At 46.0% G+C, this 20,458-nt stretch overlaps 1 long non-coding RNA gene across 1 annotated transcript in view; it reads left to right on the plus strand.

Annotated features, from left to right (window-relative positions):
* Positions 1–7,200, plus strand: part of LOC135242861 (uncharacterized) — a 78,254-nt gene extending 71,054 nt beyond the window's left edge. The window contains exon 3 of the long non-coding RNA XR_010326487.1: positions 7,061–7,200. This is a non-coding gene — a long non-coding RNA (uncharacterized LOC135242861). The remainder of the gene's footprint in view (positions 1–7,060) is intronic.
* Positions 7,201–20,458: the final 13,258 nt, after the last annotated feature.

The raw sequence follows: 20,458 nt of genomic DNA on the forward strand, positions 1-20,458 counted from the left end.
TGCACCAGAAAAGACCAATAGAGCACAGAAAAGTATTTGAATCTAAAACAAATACGTATTTGACCCAGGTCTGTTAAGGATGAACAGACAGTGTCCAGTAATGTCAGTGCTCGGTGTTCATCTGAAGTGCTACAGGAATGACACCACAAATAGCGTTGTTTTACACGGTTACATTTTACAGTTATGGTGTGAAAGTGTTTAGATCTGTTTATTTAAGGATGAACAGACTGGCCAACACTGTCAATACTCTACATTTTTTTTTGAAACCTTACAGGAATAACACCACAGCAGTGCTGCTTTGAACATTTACTGTACACTTTATTGTTAGCTGGCTATGGTCATGGGACATGGGCATTGTGGGACACCTGGCCGATATTTGCATTACTGTGACATTGTGTAATGTTTATTTGTTGAGTACACACTAATAAAGTTGAATTGCTCTCTATGGTCCATTTAACAAAAGAAACAACTTGCCTGACATGTCTCCCTAATAATGTAGTTTACATTATAGTCGATTTTGCACCACTGCTACCTACTGTTTGACTCTGGCATTATCTGAATTTGATACCAGACCTTGGGTCTCATCCACATACTTAAACAGTGCCTTAAAAATTCCATTGAAATGAACAATTACTGCAAAGGAAACTGAATTTCAGCTTAAAAGAAACAAGAACAGGTAATAGAGTAGGGATATAGAGTAGGGATCCCAAAATAATAATCCCATGACACAGACAGCTGTTCAAACCATTTAACACCACCATGTCTGGCTGTTATTTATTCAGGATTATGACACAGTTTTCGTATTTGACACAACTTTGGTTTCAGCTGGTTGAACAAAACTGTCAGCCATCTGATGTGACCTATTAACAGCTTCAGATGTGACCTATTTTCAGTTAGGCACTCTGCTTTTCTGCTTGAACATCTCCAGGCAGGAAATGTTGCATCATGGGTGGTTATCCAAAGGACAGAAACTTCTTTGTGTTATCTAACACTCAGTTATGTTCAGCTTTGTGTATCAGCCCCCATCCCTACTGTATGCTATCTGACACCATGGGTCTCAGGCCTCGATTCCATCCACTTTTCACCCTTACTTTTGATTTCCGCTCATGCATGCACACAACACGCACGCACACACACACACACACACACACACACACACAACACGCGCTCATGCACGCACGCACACACACGCACACACACACACACACACACAACACGCGCTCATGCACGCACGCACACACACACACACACACACACACACAACACGCGCTCATGCATGCACACAACACACACACACACTCACACAACACGCACACACACACACACACGCACTCATGCATGCACACAACACGCCAGCAGCACACACACAGCACACACACACACACACACAACACGCACTCATGCATGCACCACACGACGCACACACACACACACACACACACACACAACACGCGCTCATGCATGCACACAACACACACACACACTCACACAACACGCACGCACACACACACACACACACACACACACACACACACAACACGGCCACATGCACACAACACCACACACCCCAACACACACACACACACACACACACACACACACACACACACTCACACACACACACAACACCCATCACACACGCACACACACACACACACACACACACAACACCACCACACACACAACACGACACACACTCACACACCACACACACACACACACACACACACACACACACACTACACACACACACACACACACACACACACACACACACACACACACACACACACACACACACACACACACACACCACCCCACGCACACACACACACACACACACTCACACACACACACACACCTCACACCACACGCACTATGCATGCACAACACGCACACACACTCACACACACACACACACACACATTACACACACGCACACACACACACGCACACGCACACACACACACACACTCACACACACACACACACTCACACTCACACACACACACACTCACACACACACACACACTCACACACACTCACACACACACACACACACACACACACACACACTCACACACACACACTCACACACACACACTCACACTCACACACACGCACACGCACACACACACACACACTCACACACACACACACACTCACACACACACACACACACACTCACACACACACACACACACACACACACTCACACTCATGACTGGAATGATGGCTCTCACACGGTCGCCCGCTCTGATGTTCTGATGTTGTCAGTTCACGCCGAAGAGACACGGCGCACTTCCTGGGTCTGGACCACTTCAGTCGCGCTGCTCCGCGGTGGACTGACGCAGGAGCCGGCATCTGGGACAACGAGCACGATTGTCAATGAACCCCCCCCCCGGCCACGCAGCACGCGACCGTCTTCTGGCGTTTCGGCCTGTGGCGTGTGACGTGTAGCGGGGGTGGGGTGACCTCCGAGCCTGGCTTCCTGCTCTCGTCGCCCCCCCGGCCTTCGCCCGTTTGGAAGGATGGCCGTTTGGAACCCATTCTCAGCACGGGTCTGGGAACACACGTGCATACACTGTGAACACACAGACACACGCATATGCACCGGAACCGTTTACACACACACAGGCACACGAACGATTACAACACAAACCTACACGTTGCTGCAGCTTGCACACTATTAAATAGATTAACCGAGTTGTAAAAATTAAAGATTGAGGTGAATCGGTTGGCTCCTAATTGGTGAAAGTGGACACCTGACCACTAAAAAGAACCATCTGGAAGACAATGAAGAATTCAAAGACAAACAGAATAATGACGTGCTAAACCTGCACTGTGCTTATAAGTTTAGGAAAATTTTAAAGAAATTAAGCATGAGTTCAACAAGCAAATTAGGAACTTATCAATTAACCTCAGTCTTTCATCTGATAAAAAAATACCAGTTTTTACATAATTGTTTGCAGTATAGCTCAATATAGCACAATGTGAACATGTCATGCATGCATAGCTATTTCTGACATAATGTGGTTTAAGAGAGTAAATAATCCCTCTAAAACATGAAATGCAGCCAATTAAGATAAATGAACTGCTTGTTAAACTGATGTGATTGCAATTGTGGTTGGAAAGAAAACCAGCATACACAGGGGCCTCCAGGACCGAGTTTAGGAACCATTGGTCTAGATAGCAGGTAATGCTGTGTGTAATGGCTGAGATGTTGTGTGTACAGGTAATGTGGTAGAGTGCACTATAGCTGTTAGATGTTTAAAAAGGCAAGCCCAGGCACAGCTGTCTTTCGCTGTCCTGAGCTTTGACTATTGCACACTGTTTCCTGACCCCTATAGAGGATCCTCCGCAGGTTGCATAACCCTCTACATTGTGAAGGTAGCAGGACTTGGAAGTCGGCAAGTCAGCAGCGTGTTAAGTCAACAGAATTTCCATCTGGTATTGTTGTAGTGGCAGGCATTTAACGGAGGGAGAAATTTGGAGTGGATAGAAAGAGTGGACAGGATGTGAGATCAGTGGCAGTGCAAAGCAAGGGGCGGGCCAGGCTCAAAACGTGAGGCCGTTCTGCGTGATGGTTCCTACGGCGGCTTTTAGGGGGTGTCCCGGTGTACGCTCGACACCCTGGAGCTTGGTGGCGGGGACACCCTGCAGTCCCGTCTGTGCGAATTATCCCTGCGATTACCCAGAATCCTCACAGGAAAATATATCTGAATGCGCCGCCCATTCCTCTATGAAAGAGAATCGGAGAGATGCCAGAGAGAGAGAGAGAGAGAGAGAGCGTGCGCAAATCTGGGTCACCAGAAAGGGCTTCTGCTGATTTCAGCATCTGGGCACCGATCCATACCTTTTGTTCTTTTGCATTTCATTAACAGCTGAACACAATAACACAACGTCTAACGGGCAAGTTGCACAAGACAGGAAGCCGAGCTGCGCGGCCTGTGCTAATGAGCAATTTCATTAATCATTACTGAGTGAAGAAAAAAGAAAGAACGCACCACCTGATCGTGGGACTCACTTTTGTGAAGAAACACTTTTTTCAGTTTTTCTACAAATGTTTTTTGAGTAGAGGAACGGCCGCTGTTCTTGCGGGCCCACAAAAGACAGCTTTGGTGGTGGCGAAACTGGACCCTGTGTCAGATTTATAATATTTGAGTTCTGTAAATGAAATTGATGTTGACAGAACCTGATCTTCTGACATGTGATCCCTTCTGTTGCTCTCTCTGCTTTCTATCTGTCTAAATAAAGCAATAAAAAATGACTATCCACTCCCCTTTTAATATAATTTTTTTTTTTTACCGTTACAGTTAAAGGAAAGATATACAAAACAGCACAGTGTGATTATAACTCTTGTGGCTTAAATTGCAAGCACTGAAGTATTAATGAATTATCCACTCACTGCTGAGAGTAAATTTATTAACATTTCCTCTGCAGGCACTTTGCTCGAGGAAAAAAAATGGATCACCTAACCTTTTCCATGTCGTTAAAAAACAAACAAACAAAAAAAAAAAACTATTATCAGAACATAATGTAAATGTTCACAGTGTTGGGTTAAAAATTAGCCTCATAAGTCCAGCAACAGGAACGGGAACACCGTGGAGCTTCTGTGAACGTTCCAGCAGAACAGTTGACCCTCCACCTTAATCACCTCCTTTGTCGTAGCGTAATACCAAACATATCCATTTACACTGTCCCTGTTCCATATTCTAAACCATATGTCTCACACATTTGTACTTCTATTATTTCACCCCACAAGCCGTATATATACATAACAGTCACACACACACGGATATGTGAGTCACAAATCAGATTTATTTTTAAATGTGGACTTAGGGCTGCACCATTAGCACTGTTAGGCTATTATTAAGATATGGGCATTTTTCTGGTCTTACTGTTTCACCTCGCAGACTTAAAAGCTCACTGACAGAGCCCAAATACACTTTTGAGAACAGCTCAGGGGCCTCAGTTACAGAACGATCAATTTCGATCTGCAGTATGACTTGCGCAGAAAATCACATATACGTTATTTATAAAACCTTACTTTGATGTGGAAATGATCTTATCTCTATGCAAAGTCTTGACTTGACTTAAGTGATTTTCCTGCTGGCTATGTAGGGGTATTGCAGTTTGGGACGCATATGCATCCAAGCCTGTGGTGAACTTTGCATTAGCTTTAAGAATAATTTGTTCACTGCAGTGGCAACACACTGCCAAGCTACCTGTTTGGCTTTGTTTGTCAACCCACTATTTAGTTCACCGAATAATACGTGTCTTCAATCTCCTCTACCATCGCCGTGATCTCGTCTTCCAAAAAGTTTGCTTTTCTCTTTTGGTCCATGGCTATTCCTGACTAAACCCTCATTTGTACTAGCATTGTATAAGGGGAAATCGCTGATTGTAAGGCACGTTCAGGTTAATTTGAGATGTATAGATCACAGGTACGTAAGTTACAAATGGGCTTCACAGAACCTGCGTAAGCAAGGTTTTTTATGCTCAGTATCTTTTTGAAATCGAATTTAAGCACACCGTCGGAAATGATCTTAAGACTTAAGTTCAAGTATAAATCTAAGAGCATTTTTATAAATGAGGCCCCAGAACACTAAGCCTGCTCATTCACACTCAGCCGGTGGGCCACTGTGACCTGTATTCAATCAGTCAACATTTGTTATGAACTTGAAGTAAATGCAAGCGCCGCCCTTTTTTCTTGACAAACTCAGTTCAGTCAGAATTTGTTTTGTTGGTTGCCAAACTCGCCGAACGCAAACGTTGACTTAGTGCCAACCTCAGTTTGCCATTGGATTAAAGGGGAGTTTATGAGAGAGGACGTGGAAGGCACTCCACATGCGCATTCTCATCATTATTGTGTTGCGTTCGCGTCCTGTCTGACCACCGATGTGATAATGGGCCGGGCTCGACCGGATGCTCTTCGGGCCAAAGGTCGAATCCGATTCCACTGGGATCCGCCGTTTTGTTTGTTCCGCTTCTTTTTGCAACTTCCGTTTTTTTTTGTTTTTCTCTCCCCCTTTCCGCAAGGCTGCTCGGCGTCCGCTCGCTAGCCGCATGAGTGAGAACGAACGCGCTCGCTCGAATTTAGCGAGATTGCGCTGGACTCTGCTATGCCCAAGGTTAAAATTCCCTCCCCACCACCCCCCCCCCCCCAATCACCCGTACAGAGCATTCCTCGTGCTGAAAACCGCTGTCAGGCATTTATCTGGCTTTGACGCAAGGGGGGGGGGGGGGAGATGGCACGTCTCCAAACCACCAGTCCGGTGCGTGTGGAAGAGCAAACTCCTGAAAATTGGTAATTTCATCCTCTTACGTAACCTTTGGATACTTAGGCCCGATTCCAAGAGCCCTGTCTTAAGATCTCTCCCCCTGGTCACCCACACGCGCTGAGAACACAAAGAGAGCCCACAGCTGAGATAGTTTACTGACGTCATGAGAGGCAAGGGTCTGCTTGTGCTCGATTCAGATGCGTTCGTCCGCCTGTGCTGGAGCTGTGTGAATGTCAAAATATTCCCATCTAGAATCTGGTCAAGCAAAGATCGGCAGATTTCTACGGGAGGGCTTCAGTTATATATGATTGTGTTTATGTGTGTATGTTACGTGTGTCTTAATTGCTTAATGGGAATACACTCTGTGTATATTCAAAATGGTTGGACTCAACGCGATATCTTATCTCTGCCGGTTCTTTTTGTTGGCTTGTGTGAGAACGTGAGGTTTGAGTTTGAGCACTTCTCAGCGCCCGTGTCTGTTCACATCAGTGATGGCGCTTGTCTCTATGGCCAGATGGCAGCGTAATGTGGACGTGATGCAAAACTGTGGTGAAAAACAAGGGAAAGAGAAGAGCAGGAGTGGGCAGATGTCTCAGAGGTTTATTTCGGGGGGACGTCCCCAAGGCTTTTCCCTAGCATCATGAGGTCACGTGCTGGAGGGACGCGCATTCCAACGCTGCCGAACTTGCCAAGCCACAATGGCCGCTCGCATTCTGAATAGACATTGACCTCCGGCCCCCTTTTCTTAGCTTCTGTATTTTCGTGTCGTGAATCAGCTGCGGAGACTACCCTCCTTTCCCACACCCCCACGCCCCAGCCCCCACCCAGACCTCGACACTGCATGTCTGTGATAAATTGCACACTTCTACACAGTGGCTCTTCGGAAGATCTGGTGAGTTCAAATCTGAATGACAATCACTATGACTGCCGGGGTCAGGGGGTTATGTTGCTGAGCAACCAAAGGGTGCAGGGATGCTTTGTATTATTGCTGCATGCTAAGCCACTGCTGAATGGGAATCCCCAGAAGCCCTGTGTGATTGGTTAATAAATAAATAAATATATTTTTTTCCTTTAGTGTTTAGGGCCATATTTATATCTACCCATCTTTCCATATTTTGACCTTTTATTCATATATTTGCCTGTCTGTCTATCTGTGTAATACAAAATGTGAACAGATTAAATTTAGACATGCAAGGAAAAAGAACAGACCTACAAAGGCTTGAGCTGTGAATGTTTAATAAGCGATGACAACGAATGCACCATCTGGAACACTGACAATTGAATCAAGTTTATTTCAAATGCAGTGTCTGTCTTTTACACCGGTTACAATAAGCCCCTCTGTTCATCCGTCCCTCTTCTGATCTTTCCTTCTGGTTTCCTGCCTGTCTGTATCGCTGCGAGTGATTGGCAGTGGGCTGTTTCCTGTGCCTCACTGCTGAAGGTTCTGAGCACAGAGTCCTGCTGGAGGCTAAGGACCGACAGCTTACAGCCGGCCTGGAGAATCAACTCGGATTCCCACAGCACCTCGTCAGCACAACCCTGACACCAGACAATCATACACCAGAACCCATGAAGAACATCACCCTTCCTGGAGCTGACGGTGGGTGCTGTGGGCTGAACCTTCCGGAGGAGGCCTGCAAAAGGAAGAGGGCCAGGTCTGAAGATCCGGTCATCGACTGTTGGGAGCGGACCTGGAAGGCACGGTGCGTGCCTGTTGAAGCAAGCCGCTGGTATCTCATGGGGCTGTCCCTCGACAGAGCCTACGCTGAACTAAGTTTCAGTGAACCGAGGAGGAGACCCACAAAACCACCAAGGCAGCAGAGAGAGCCTCAAGATGGCTGCGGATCAGGAGAGAAGGTCCAAGGGGAACGCCATGACGCAGGATGCCACTTAAACCCGAACCGGAGTGTGATCCGCCCCAGCTGGGTCACCGGAGTTGCCTGGGAGAGGGCGTATGCGGCAGAAAGACCCATGGCGTGACATCACTGATGATGTGTTCAAGACCATCATGAGATGAACTGTGTAAATCTCTTGCTCGTTATTGCTGCTCATTAGCAAACTCTATTCATGGAAATTTTAATTAGGCCCTATTAACCTACTAAAAATTTGACAAATAACATTTGTGCTGGCACGCAACACACACATAGAATCCAACAAAACAACCGAGCCCAAAAACCTTTGTATTAAATATTGCAAGAGAATAAAATAATGTCAAATTAAATAATATTCAATTCTGTACTCATGAGTGTTGCATTGTTACCTTTGTGAAAGTTTCTAGGTTAATATCCCCTATTGCGGAGCCAATTATTTCTGTGAATGCCGGTGATTCTGAACTGATAAACAAAGTGACAAATGGTGATAGTCTGTGCCTATCTTACAAAAAAAAAAAAAAAAAAAGTAAATAGATTTTTTGAAAAAATGATATCTGGCATTGACAAAAAAGAAAAAACAAAATCATTTAAAGATAATGGTGGCTCCGATGCTCTCTCTCTTTGCAATTTCAGCGCTGAACAATAGGCCTATCTTACTAGTTTGCCTGTTCTTTTCGTTCTGTGTTATTACAAAGTGAGATTGAATGTAAAATTATGATAATATTCGTTTGATGTCGTCACCATCTTCGCTCTCATCAGAGGTGAAGGACACGCACCAGGAAATCTCTGTCTCTCATTTCGGCATGAATCGAAAACGATTAGCTGGGAACAGACGAGCTGTGTTCAGAGACCAAATCGGCACAATCTCTCCCTGGCATCACGCAGAACAGATGTGCACCTCGCGGAACGTCACGATGCTGTTCGGGGGTCACTAACTGTCACATGCTCCCGGCAGACTGAGAAACCGTCTCCACACTTAAATCAACACTTTCAGCGTGCGGACGTTACGCTTCTTGTACTGTTCTTGTACGCATTTATTCTCGTTTTCACTAGAGCCATTGACGTGACAAAAAATTGACGTGTTTGTGGGTATAAGACTGTCACGCGCCAAGCGTGACACACCGGGCAGGGAGATGCGACAGTACCGGGGAACACCGTGTCTGACGCATGGAGAGAGAAACACAAAATCAAATAAACGGACCACTTCACCCTTCCCCCTCATGGGTTCCGGGCAAAAACAATAAACTAAAACAACAAGCTAAAATAACAGACAAAAGAAAGTAAAACAGAGCAGCAACTTTTCAGTTTGCCTGCTCTGTAGCTGACCCACCTTCCCGGCCAGTGGCCAGCTCCTCCAGCATCCCAGCTGAGGATTGCTTTCTTGGTCTTTAGTGCTCAAACAAAAACTAAACGAAAATCATAATTGCGCTCTCGGTGTTAGCTCCCGGTCTCGGCCCCGAACTGTGGAGAGCAGCACACCTTTAAGCACCTGGGCTGATTAGCCAACGCAGCCCAGGTGCGTGTGCTCTCTCCACCAGCCGGCTCAGCCGAGACCAATCCGCCTCTCAGGCGGACCGACTGCCAGAAAGATGAATGCCTCAGCTGAGATTCAAACCTGCAAGCCTTTTTGATAAAGGTGTTTATGCAGAATTGATGGAGTTGTATGATTTCAATTAATCTGGGTAGAAGGATAACCTTGGTATGCTGTAATTTGTTAACACAGTGAGCAGTTTCATCAATAACATGGATTGAACTGTATCCTAGTCTTTGTGTAAATGCTGTTGTGTCTCCTGATTATTTAAAATCAAGGAAGTTCAAGACTCACGACTGGTTGTGCTGTTGCTACTGCTTTGTTGCCATGGCGCTGTGGGTGTGTGCCTGTATGGGTATGACACAGGTGCCAGGGCCAGATTCTAAACCAAACCATCTGCTCCTCGTTCCTCCACATTGTCCTCTCTCTCTCCTCTCTCACGCTCTTTGCCCCGCCCCTTCCCCTCCCGGGGGGCCTGTCTCTACGCCCGGCCTTGGGACAGCTGTCCCTCTGGCCAGTGGGTGCTCACTGTGTTTTAACTGCCCCCCCACCTGCCCAGCAGCACAGTATGCATTTTGTGGGGGTCAAATTGAGGTACTCATTGTCTTGCCTTGTGTGCTGTGATGCATAACGATAGGAAATAAATGAAAATGATTGATAATGTTAAAAACAGAAACAAGTGAAGATCACCCGGCCATCCAGACGGTCTGAAATATTTCAACAATCCTCCAAGAAGAAGAAGAAGATCATTAAAAAGAATTTCTAACCTTGACTGAGGCTTTGCTTTTGCACCCAGGAATACGATACATTTTTATGATACTTCGATACAGGGTTTAGTATATAACCGATGAGGGGGGGGGGCGGGTAAGAGTAAGTGTGTGCTGTCAGTGCCTTGTTGTTTTGGACGTTGCTGCGTTACACAGCAATGTGTATGAATGTTGGAGTACGAGTGGAGTTTTAAACGTGTGTGGGGTTTTTGAAGTGGGTGGGGGCAGGGTGTGTGGTGATGGGAGGGCAGCAGTCAGGGATTATAGTGCCTTATTACTTAATACAGAGGAACCTGTGGGGGAGGAACTCATTTTGACTGAAACCGGAGAAATAATCAGCGCTGGATTATTTCAGATAATGCCCCTGACCAGAAACCGCGTAAGAAGAGGGTCATTGTTCTCTAGAAGGATATGGCAAAATGTGATATAGGTATATCAGAACATGTGACAACGGAAGTGAGTTATGCATACGTTCAAGTACATGATGGAAAATTCAAATCTGCGGAAGACTTCATTTACTTATGTGCCCACTGATCTCTAACACTGTACGAAGGCAAGCTTTATGAATAAGCTTCATGAATTATGAGTTTCAGCTCATGAAATGCATGAAATTATATGCAAATCATTCTCCTCCACGGTGTCAGAAGTGAGGGTATGTTTGAGGGAAATATCGCACGTGGGCGTGTACATTTTTTTCCCCCTGCTGCCTCAGACCGGTGGACCAATCTGCACCTTCCTTGGGCTTGGCTCCAGAATTTCCTGACCGGCACCTGCTGGTTTGCACCGTCTTTTTCCCAGAAGCCACCGGACTCAAGTTGCAGTTGCCAGTTCTGGGCGATGGAAGTGGGTTGCTCCAAAACAGACAGGCGCAGGGGGAATTTAAGACGCACGTCCGTGCGCCGTTGACGCAAATGTCGTGTTTACAAGGCCCTTGAAAAAAACGATTGCCGTGTCCTCATCTGGCCGCGAGTTCAGCCGGTAGCCCCTGCTGGTTCAAACCAGCTCAGGTGAAGAGGCCTCCTGCCTCGGACGTGTGGTCCGCCGTCTCTAAAAATACCTGGAATGACTAAACGGGCTGTGCTGGCTAAAAGCCGCTGCGGTAATTAAGGTGTCTGAGTGACCGCTGTGGGTGAGCAGCGGAGTGCCCTCGTGCCGTGTGAAACGTGCCGTGTCCGGCGGGAACCCGTCTGAAGCGCCAGGAAGCCCAGGCCGCGTTCGGCCGGAATCACAGCAGGGACGGGAAGGAGGCAGGCCGCTTCCTTTCAGCGCCCCCGCCGGCGGATCGTTGCTCTGATACCGGCCGTGGTCCGGCGCAGAGATGTAGCCGTTTCCACGTTAAAAACCTAAAAGGCAACGCACTACGCACGCGCTCCGCTCCTGCTGTAATTCCGGCATAACCTTCCTGTTGTGTCCCCCTTTCCCCTTTCGCTTGCATAACGCTGTATAATCTGCAGCTTTTTCACAGTTGTTAATAGATCTTGTGTTCTGGGCATCTTGAAAGCAAGGGGCTGGGGGCTGGGGCCGGAAACTTTGGGGTGACTGAGGCACCAGGCTGTTTGTGTGTCTTTTTTTTTTTTCTTCCTACTTCCTGAAACTTCCCGTTTCAGTTTCCTCCGAGTGGAAAAGAGGTTTTAAATATGAGAGAAGTGACCTTGTGACCTTCGATTAAGTTAAGTTCTGGTGCGTTGCTTGCATCAAAGCATTCTTTTCCTTTTGCACGCGCGCGTCCTGCAGTCGCATTTCCGCAGTTCAGCCGGATGCCTGTTTGGAAGTAAAATTATCCAGGAGATGTTTTGGAAGCCACCAAATGCGTGTTTAAAAGGGTACCAAGGGGTATTCCCAGAAGGAGATGTTTGTTAACCAGTCGGTGTTCCACACCCTGGAACCACCCCTGCCAAATGCCACATGACGCTGCTGAGAAGCGTTTGTGTTTTCAGAATAAATTTTAAAGTAATTAATGCTTCCAAAACTGGTTAGAATTTTCCTATGAGCCCTGCCCCGCCAGCTTTCCCGGGATCGTCCTCCTCATTCGTGGGAACGCACGTCTCGAGCGCCTGGTCTGCTTTTTTCTCTTTCTCTGTTAATGGCTCCGTTTAATTTTTTATCCCGGCTGCCGTGCCATATCTGCAGCCCTGCTCACGTCCAACCGTTCAGAAATAAACCGCTTTTAATATTCCGCAGAATTACATGAGCTCTTTAGGATTCCAGAGAATCCGGACATTAACTCGAGCAGAATCTCTGGGGAGTGGCTTTCTCCCTCAGAGCGCCTGTGGACCTGACTCCTGGCCTCTTCTCAGTGGCTCTAAGATATGAGCCTTTTCCTTTCTAATTTGACTCTTACTTCCTCGCAGCTCCACGTCCTGTAAAGCGAGTTGAGGTGTTGTAATAGTTTGTGTTTCGTCTGTTACCGTTGACATCGATGCGTCATCGTGTTTCTTTGTTTTTCGTTTTTCCGCGCCGACGGTCCCACACAATCAAGTCAGACGCCCCTGGAAACCGAAAAGGCCAAACGGTAAATCCAGCGGCTCTAACGACGGCCAAACAATAATGAGATCACCTGCTTTTTCTTCTTAAAAATCTTTGATTGAGTTGAAATGAACTGTACTAGGACCTTCATTCTCATTTTTAAAAAGCGAACGATGCTCTCTCTTCACGGGAGCTGAGCAACAGGGGCTATCGCAGGGCTGAGGAGTGGGCGGGGTCAGGGAACAAACATGTCGGCCGCAGCACGCTGCTCGCGCTCGGTGGCAGCCGCGCTGTCAGGGAATCTTTGACGAGAGAGTCTCGCTCAAGTTTCCCCGCGGCCTCGCCGTCGCATGCCTACGAAATGAAACAATTCAGTGTCCTGGGCCTCGGGTCTGAGCTTGAACCCGAACCCACGCCTCACGGGCGCTGTGACTCACCTGCTCCTTTTCCTCCTGCGCCTCTCGCCGTGTCGGAGCGCCCTGACTGAGGCGCGCAGCTGGGCGGGAGTGGGAGGTACGCCGGCGTTTCCCTGACCTCCGCCGCGGCCCTCGTGTAGCAAAACAAAGAGAGAACAGCGCATGCCACTGTGCGGAGAACTAGAAAAACACAGAACCCGGGGAGGAAGTCAAGGGTATCCAGCTGTGGTCCTGAGAGCCACGGGGTCTGCTGGTCTCCGTTGTTAGTCGGGACATAATTAACCGCTTAAAGCATTTGGTTAGCAGATGACCGGCCTCACCTGGCCTAATCCGGTTGCATGTTGGTTAGCATACGGTGAAAAAAAAAAAACAACTGGTTGTGTTCCTCGACGGGGCCCAGGTTGGGGACTGCTAGTACAAGTGACATATATCCTGAATACATGTGTGATTTTTGTTTCATTAAAACCAAAGTTTGTGGAGATACTTCATGCTATCGTATGCTAGCACTGATGCAGTCAATGTGTTTTGTGGCAGGAAGCAGAACTTTTTCATTGGCTCAAACAAAGCAGTGATTGACAGCTCCTTGTAGCTCCACCCACCATTGGGTTCATGAACCCACACTCTTCTCTCAACCCTCATGGGGGAACATTCTGGTCCGTGGTTCTTCTCAGGATGGGGGGGGGGGGGGGTGGGGGGGGCTTTAGAACAGAAATTCTGTCACTGGGCTGAAATGTACATATGCTGTCCGGGACTGAAAATCTGTGTGAGATTTTGTGTTTTCGTAGCAGAGCCTTTTGTTTCCACAGGTGAGCGCTGTGTTTGCTGCTGATATTATATTACAGCCGGTGTTATTGATCTGGGGGTGGGGGTCAGACCGTGTTGGTACAGCCTGTCCGCATGAATTTATGAAGTACGGAGAGCGTGACGGGGGAGGGGATGGACCGTTTGAAGGACGGATGTGATCCCCACCACGTTCCTTCTTTCCACGACGGCCGAAATGTACGGGAGGTGTACCTCTGACTCACCCTCTCTGTGACTCTTACCGGAGGATTGCACAAGACTAAATGAAAATTCTCCAGTTCCATACTGGGCTATGTGCCAGAGAGCACAAGCAAGGCAATCGGCACACGGACGTACAGGCACCAGTGCGTGCATGCAGCTGCACATGCACCACAGTCAGTACAGGTCTGGTACTCATTACAGCAATAGAAAACCATGCTTGACGTGAGGTAGATGATGTTGGTCAGTCCAGTACACTGGAAGGAGTAAAACAATCTCCATGTTGATGAAGAGACGAAATAGACACTCATAACAGAAGATGGGAAAGTTTAAATACCCAGCTGGACGGGAATGCATGCGCGTTTTTTGTTCTCTTTTGTACAGATTTAACAGGTTTATTTTCCTGGGGGGTGGTCCCCACCTGATTGGTTCTATGATGCTATTATTACAAGAGAACCAATCAGTTATTCGGCTACATGCTGTCTATGTAATCTCCTGTATATATCTAATATATGTATACACCAGGGAGTCACTGTGGCCAGAGCACTTCTTGTACAGAGAGCCTTCCCGGACGTAGTTTCTAGAGCACTCTGTACACGTCACCGTGGCAAGGAAGAACAAGCACTGGGCAAGACGACACAATGTTCTAAGGCATTTCAGCGCAAGAGCTCTGGGAGTAGAGTCTCAGAACATTGATCATTAGAGAACTTATTTAGCAAGTGTGGTTGCACCAAACACGCCAGACTGCGAAAGGTCACAGCTACGGAATAGAAGTAATAATAATAATGTCAGCAAACATTCGATGACGTGGCTTCCTAGTCATCAAGTCACTCTCCTCTTATGGGAAACACTTTTGACGCAGCTTAAATGGATAGGACCCAGTGTACTGAACTTCTGTTGCATTATAAAATTGCATAGCGTTCGCCCTTAGCAAGGTTGGCACACCTATTTACATTCCGAGCAGATTGTGAGTTAATGTGTGTGTGTGTGTTCGTGTGCATTTGTATGTGTATGTGCTTGCTCATTGGTGAGCTTGTGTTTGAGATGTGCATTTATGTCTCCGTATGTGCTTGTGTAGGCACATGTGTACTTGCGTATGTGCATTTGTGTGTATGTTTTATTTCTGTGATATTTTGCAATAAAAGGGGGAATGCCTTGTAAACTAAAATCACCCCTCCCTGGGCAATGGTACAGTCCAGTAATGCATCACCTGAGTGACTTCCAGGCACGCTGGGCACTGCCATGCTCATGAAGCGTGGTTATGCGGGGAGACACAAAAAAATGAGACTGTATACAAAACCTGAAAGCTGGTATTGGTGCTTTAAAACTATAGCCGTGTTGTTCAAGCGTCTCGCATCTGCAATGCAGTAGAGATCACGCAGTGCCCACACACGGTCCACGTGAAACTCGAAGCACATTTCTCTGCATGCCTCAAGTCCAAGCCAAAGGACAGGCTTCACCCCCGCACTCGTGCCTTTCTACCTTCCCCACACATCCTCTCAGAAAAGAGATTTTCCTTTTTTCACCCGGCAATTTGGATTCAGCTCATCTGTGCCGTGTCTTTTTCACCCACAGTGCGTGAAGCACTTTCATCATGAAGTCAGCCAACAAGACAAGGGTTCCAACCTCAAGGGCTCTTCGCTAACAATTCAAGAGGAAGGACAAAACAGCGCAGCTGTCGTCTTGTAGTCTGGAAAAAAGAAAGACAGAAAGAAAGAATGACCCATTACCCTTTCCCTATGGAATTGTAATATCTGGTCCCCACTGTCACACTTCTCACTTGTCATAAAACAATCACCAACCCATATCACTGACCTATACCTGGTGAATATTAATATATGTTCTATATATAATGCAATAAATGCAAAATGTAAAATTGTTTTTTATTTACCTGATTTAAAATCGTTTAAGAAACATATCTTAAATGTTCATTTGAATATTTCATTTTGTGCGCATATAGTAAAGAACATCGTGGAATAGGTCTTTTAAAGAAAATAAATAATAATAATTATAATAATAATAATAATAATTATTATTATTATTATTTCAAAAGACAACAGCTCCTGGGTGCAGTGCTTGTTGGTCTCCAGCTTCCAAGTGCAGAGAATAGGAGAGAGAGAGAGAGAGAGAGAGAGGACATTAATAGAACACTGAGGAACATTAATAAGGGATAGGACATTTCTTGGTATTTATTTTTTACCTCTAATCTATTCTTTCTGTTCCTCCAAAGCTGCCTACAAATACAGGGAAATAGTGCGTTCTGTGTAAATACAGGTATTTTACAGCATTATAGATGAACATAAAAAATAAAAAATACCCACAATATTATTGGTAAAAGGTGCTATAACAGCAATACCACTGTACTATTTAGACTCTCCCAACCCTACTGCAAGCTGTGCTTGTGACAATCATCCATAGCAGAGGTATTATACAATGTTCTGTCTCCATCTTCTGTCTCTCAGACCGAGACATTTTTCAATCTAAAATGTGTTCAAATGTCGAGTGGACCATCGGTTATATTGGAAAATGCCCCAAGCTGTATTATCCTGTCATACAGCTCATTGTGGGTTGAAGTGTTACTTCATCCACCACAAGGCAGAAGGTGGATCAATATCAGGGTCGTAGGCAGATGCATCTCAAATGGCACAATCTCCATTAAAGTAAGATCTTTGTATATTATCCCTGCTGTACAGACTAAAAGAAAACCACCCCAAAGAAGAGAAAGGTTAAAAAGGCTTTTTAATTTAGTGTGCTGATTAAGCTTATTTATTAAGCTTAGGCTGAAATTGCATGCACTTAAATAAAAAGAATGCCATTCCATACATGAGTCACCAAGAACAACTGCTCATAATTCACTTGCACCCACAGTAAAAAGCTCAGATTGTGTGCTGCCGGGTAAACTTCGATAGATTTCCAGACAGTAATTTGAGAAACATATTCACACAGAAACTACTCATCAGTGAGGGCATGTATATTGTCTTTTTTTTTTTGTAATATTTTCAAGATACATTGAAAATGGGTTTTACGCAAAAGAGTTGCAAATAATACAAAGTACATGTGCAGTGCATTATCAACATGAAATACACTTGAGTCTGACTTTGATCTATAGCTGTACAGCAGTGCCCTCTGCTGGAAAATAAACAGCAGTACCAGTGGATTCCAATGGTGGATAGAGCAAGGAGGGCCGTATCTGTATCTGGATTTCATGCCAACTTCTGGTCTTAATAATTTATTTAGCCCTAACATTCATGCCACCTGACATTCTAGCTACATTTCTTGATAAACGCATGAATGACAGCCGAAGACTGGTCTCGTGTGACTGTGAAATGTTTTGCTGTGATTTAACTGAGTGAACCATTGTTGGTGTGCACAGCAAACTAGCTAAAATTTAGCAAATTTAGCCAGGGTAATTGGCGGAAACGAAAACTTGTGTTAACGCCAGCCCTCCAGGACCGGAATTTTCTTGCAACAGGTGGTTACAGCCGATTTGAATCTGCAACCCCCTGATTTCTACACCATTTCCCCTACCCTTAGGCCCGTCCATTATATGGACACATATAATGAGACCTGACACCCCCTACCCTGGTCCTAGAGAGCCGCGGGCTCCACTGGGTTTCACTGTCACACAGTGCTTAATGAATGAGCCGCTGACTGCATGGTTACATTCCCATGCCAGATTTCTTAGGTTTGAACGGGTTCCTGTTTTTAAGGGAAATACCGGGACTGGGACCCTGGACCTCCCCGAGACAAGGGTTTTTGGGGGCCTCTTCTCTGGACACAAAACAAAACGGGGGTTCAAAAATGTGTACCATATCAGGATAGGATATCACCGGCAGCTAATACCACGAGGCCTGTTCGTACCAGCGGGCTGAGTTTGGTGAGCTGGACTGCCGGACTGCGGCCGAGAGAGCAGGTACCGGACGGCGGTAAAGCGCGCGGTCCGCGCGGAGCCCTCTTCCAGGTGCGGCGGGCGATCAAAAGCGCACAAACACCGCCGCGGTCGCGGTCCGCGCCATGCAGACTTCCTGCTCCCCCGAGACAGGAAGGGGATATTGCCGAGGTCCATACAGCGGAGAAGGACTGTTACACAAGCCCTCGCTGTTCCCTGTTCAAATACAAAACACGCCGCCGAGGATAACATGCTCTCCCCTTCCCTTCCTTCTGTTTTTCCTTTTCCTATCGTTGGCCGGGCTGTCTGTGTACACTCATAATGCTAACATGATTAAGGAAAATGATAAACGAGAGGTGTTGTGGAAAAAGAACTGAAGATAACAAGTTTTCCCACAGATAGCATGCTTCCGTTTTCTTTTTTGTTCCCTTTTTTTCATTCATCCTATCATTTTATTGCCTGTGTTCACTGATAAAGTAGCAAAATATATATTGGTAAGTCAGGTGTTGTGGAAAAAAGATGACTAAGCGGTTTAAAAATAAAAGTGAAACAGAACACATAACAAACAGTTTTACTATGATTTGTTGACCGTCGGAAGACTTCGCTGGAAATTCAGTGGTGTCCTTTGGATTACATTAAGTCATTCACAAACAGAACCTTAATCCAGGAAGCAGATTTTCCGCGTCATCAAGTTTTGGCTTTAAAGACACCTATCAAACACAGAAAATGAATCAAATGGAAAGTGAATGTAAGTGATGTCACATACTTGCCAAATGCTACTTAAGGAAAGGCTTATTTTCAGCAGTATCATGGTGCTCAAAGTGCTTATTTCCACGTATGGCCTGTCACCAGGATAATCCTTCAAACATTCTGTGTACAGTAAATACATCCTCATTGGCCCGCATTACCTGGAGTGGAATTTTGGCAATACACAAAAGTGTACACACCAAACTTCCGAACGGATGTGCGAAGAAGTCTATGTGTGTGTGTGTGTGTGTGTGTGTGTGAGACCCATTCATAAACCATACAGTACAACCATCCACGACAGCACACTAAACCTGTTTTTAACGAGAGGCGATAGGGGCTGTCGGACGGCCCGGTCTGTGTTCCTCAGTGTATCATCGTGCCCCATCACCCAGAATCATGACATGGCCGTGCCAGCGCTGCCTGTGGCCAGCCGCCCAGCAGGGCGGTGCATACAGCCAAATCCTGATTTCCCAGGGTTTTACTAGAGAGGGTGCCGCACGTGTCATCACGCAAGAGGTGTCAATCAATCAGAGTGCTTGATCGTAAATTATTGCTGGAAGATGCAGCATATGCGCCTACAGATGCAAAATAGGAATTCTAAATTGTGAGAAAAAGACAAGGCAGGGCAGACAATAGCCTGTGCTGTGGAAAATAAGGTGAACACAATGAAAGAAAATTATGTTTATCTTTTATTAAGTAAAATCCACAGACATCTGGAAACGTGTTTTGCACATAATACATTTTAAAGAAGAAAATCAATGAAGATTATGTGTGTGTATGAGAAAGAACAAACAAAATCTTGTGTAGGCTACTTACTGGTGTCCATGCACGTGTAGCAATGGAATATACAGATGGGTGACACAGACGTGGGCCACGAACGGCAGGGACTTCACCTGTTATGGGAGATTTTGGACCGACGTGCTAGACAGCACTCCACCACCATCATGAAAACACCAAGTAAGGGAATATATTTTTGAAGAATGGTGTTCCATTCCTCCAGTAGAGTTCCAGGGACTTGTAGAATCTATGCCAAGGCACATTGCACCTGTTCTGGTGGCTTGTGGAGGCCCAACACCTTACTAAGACACTTTATGTTGGTTTTTCCTTTACTTTGTCACCCATCTGTATACCAACCTAGTCCAGTACAGGATGTCATAAAATCGTTCATTATTTTAGATGAGCAATCTGACCAGTATTGACACTGTCTGATTTAAACAAAATCGGGGGTGGCGATAGACTATGCAAATATTTAGACTACACTGGAGTACAACCACACGAATTTAAAGTTCTCTGGTGCTCCATCATTTGTGGCTTATTTTGATGATGTTATTAAAATGTAAAACGTGACTGTTTGCCCGCTGGTGCACCTCGGACCTGGCTAGGCATACAGCGGAACAACACGCTTTAACTGGTAGACTGGAAAATTCAGTGGGTGGCATTTGGTCTGTTTGTGCAGGAACCAAGCCCGATAACGAGATGAGCGTTATA

Source organism: Anguilla rostrata, chromosome 17 (genome assembly GCF_018555375.3).
Source record: "Anguilla rostrata isolate EN2019 chromosome 17, ASM1855537v3, whole genome shotgun sequence".
NCBI classification, from domain to species: Eukaryota; Metazoa; Chordata; class Actinopteri; order Anguilliformes; family Anguillidae; genus Anguilla; species Anguilla rostrata.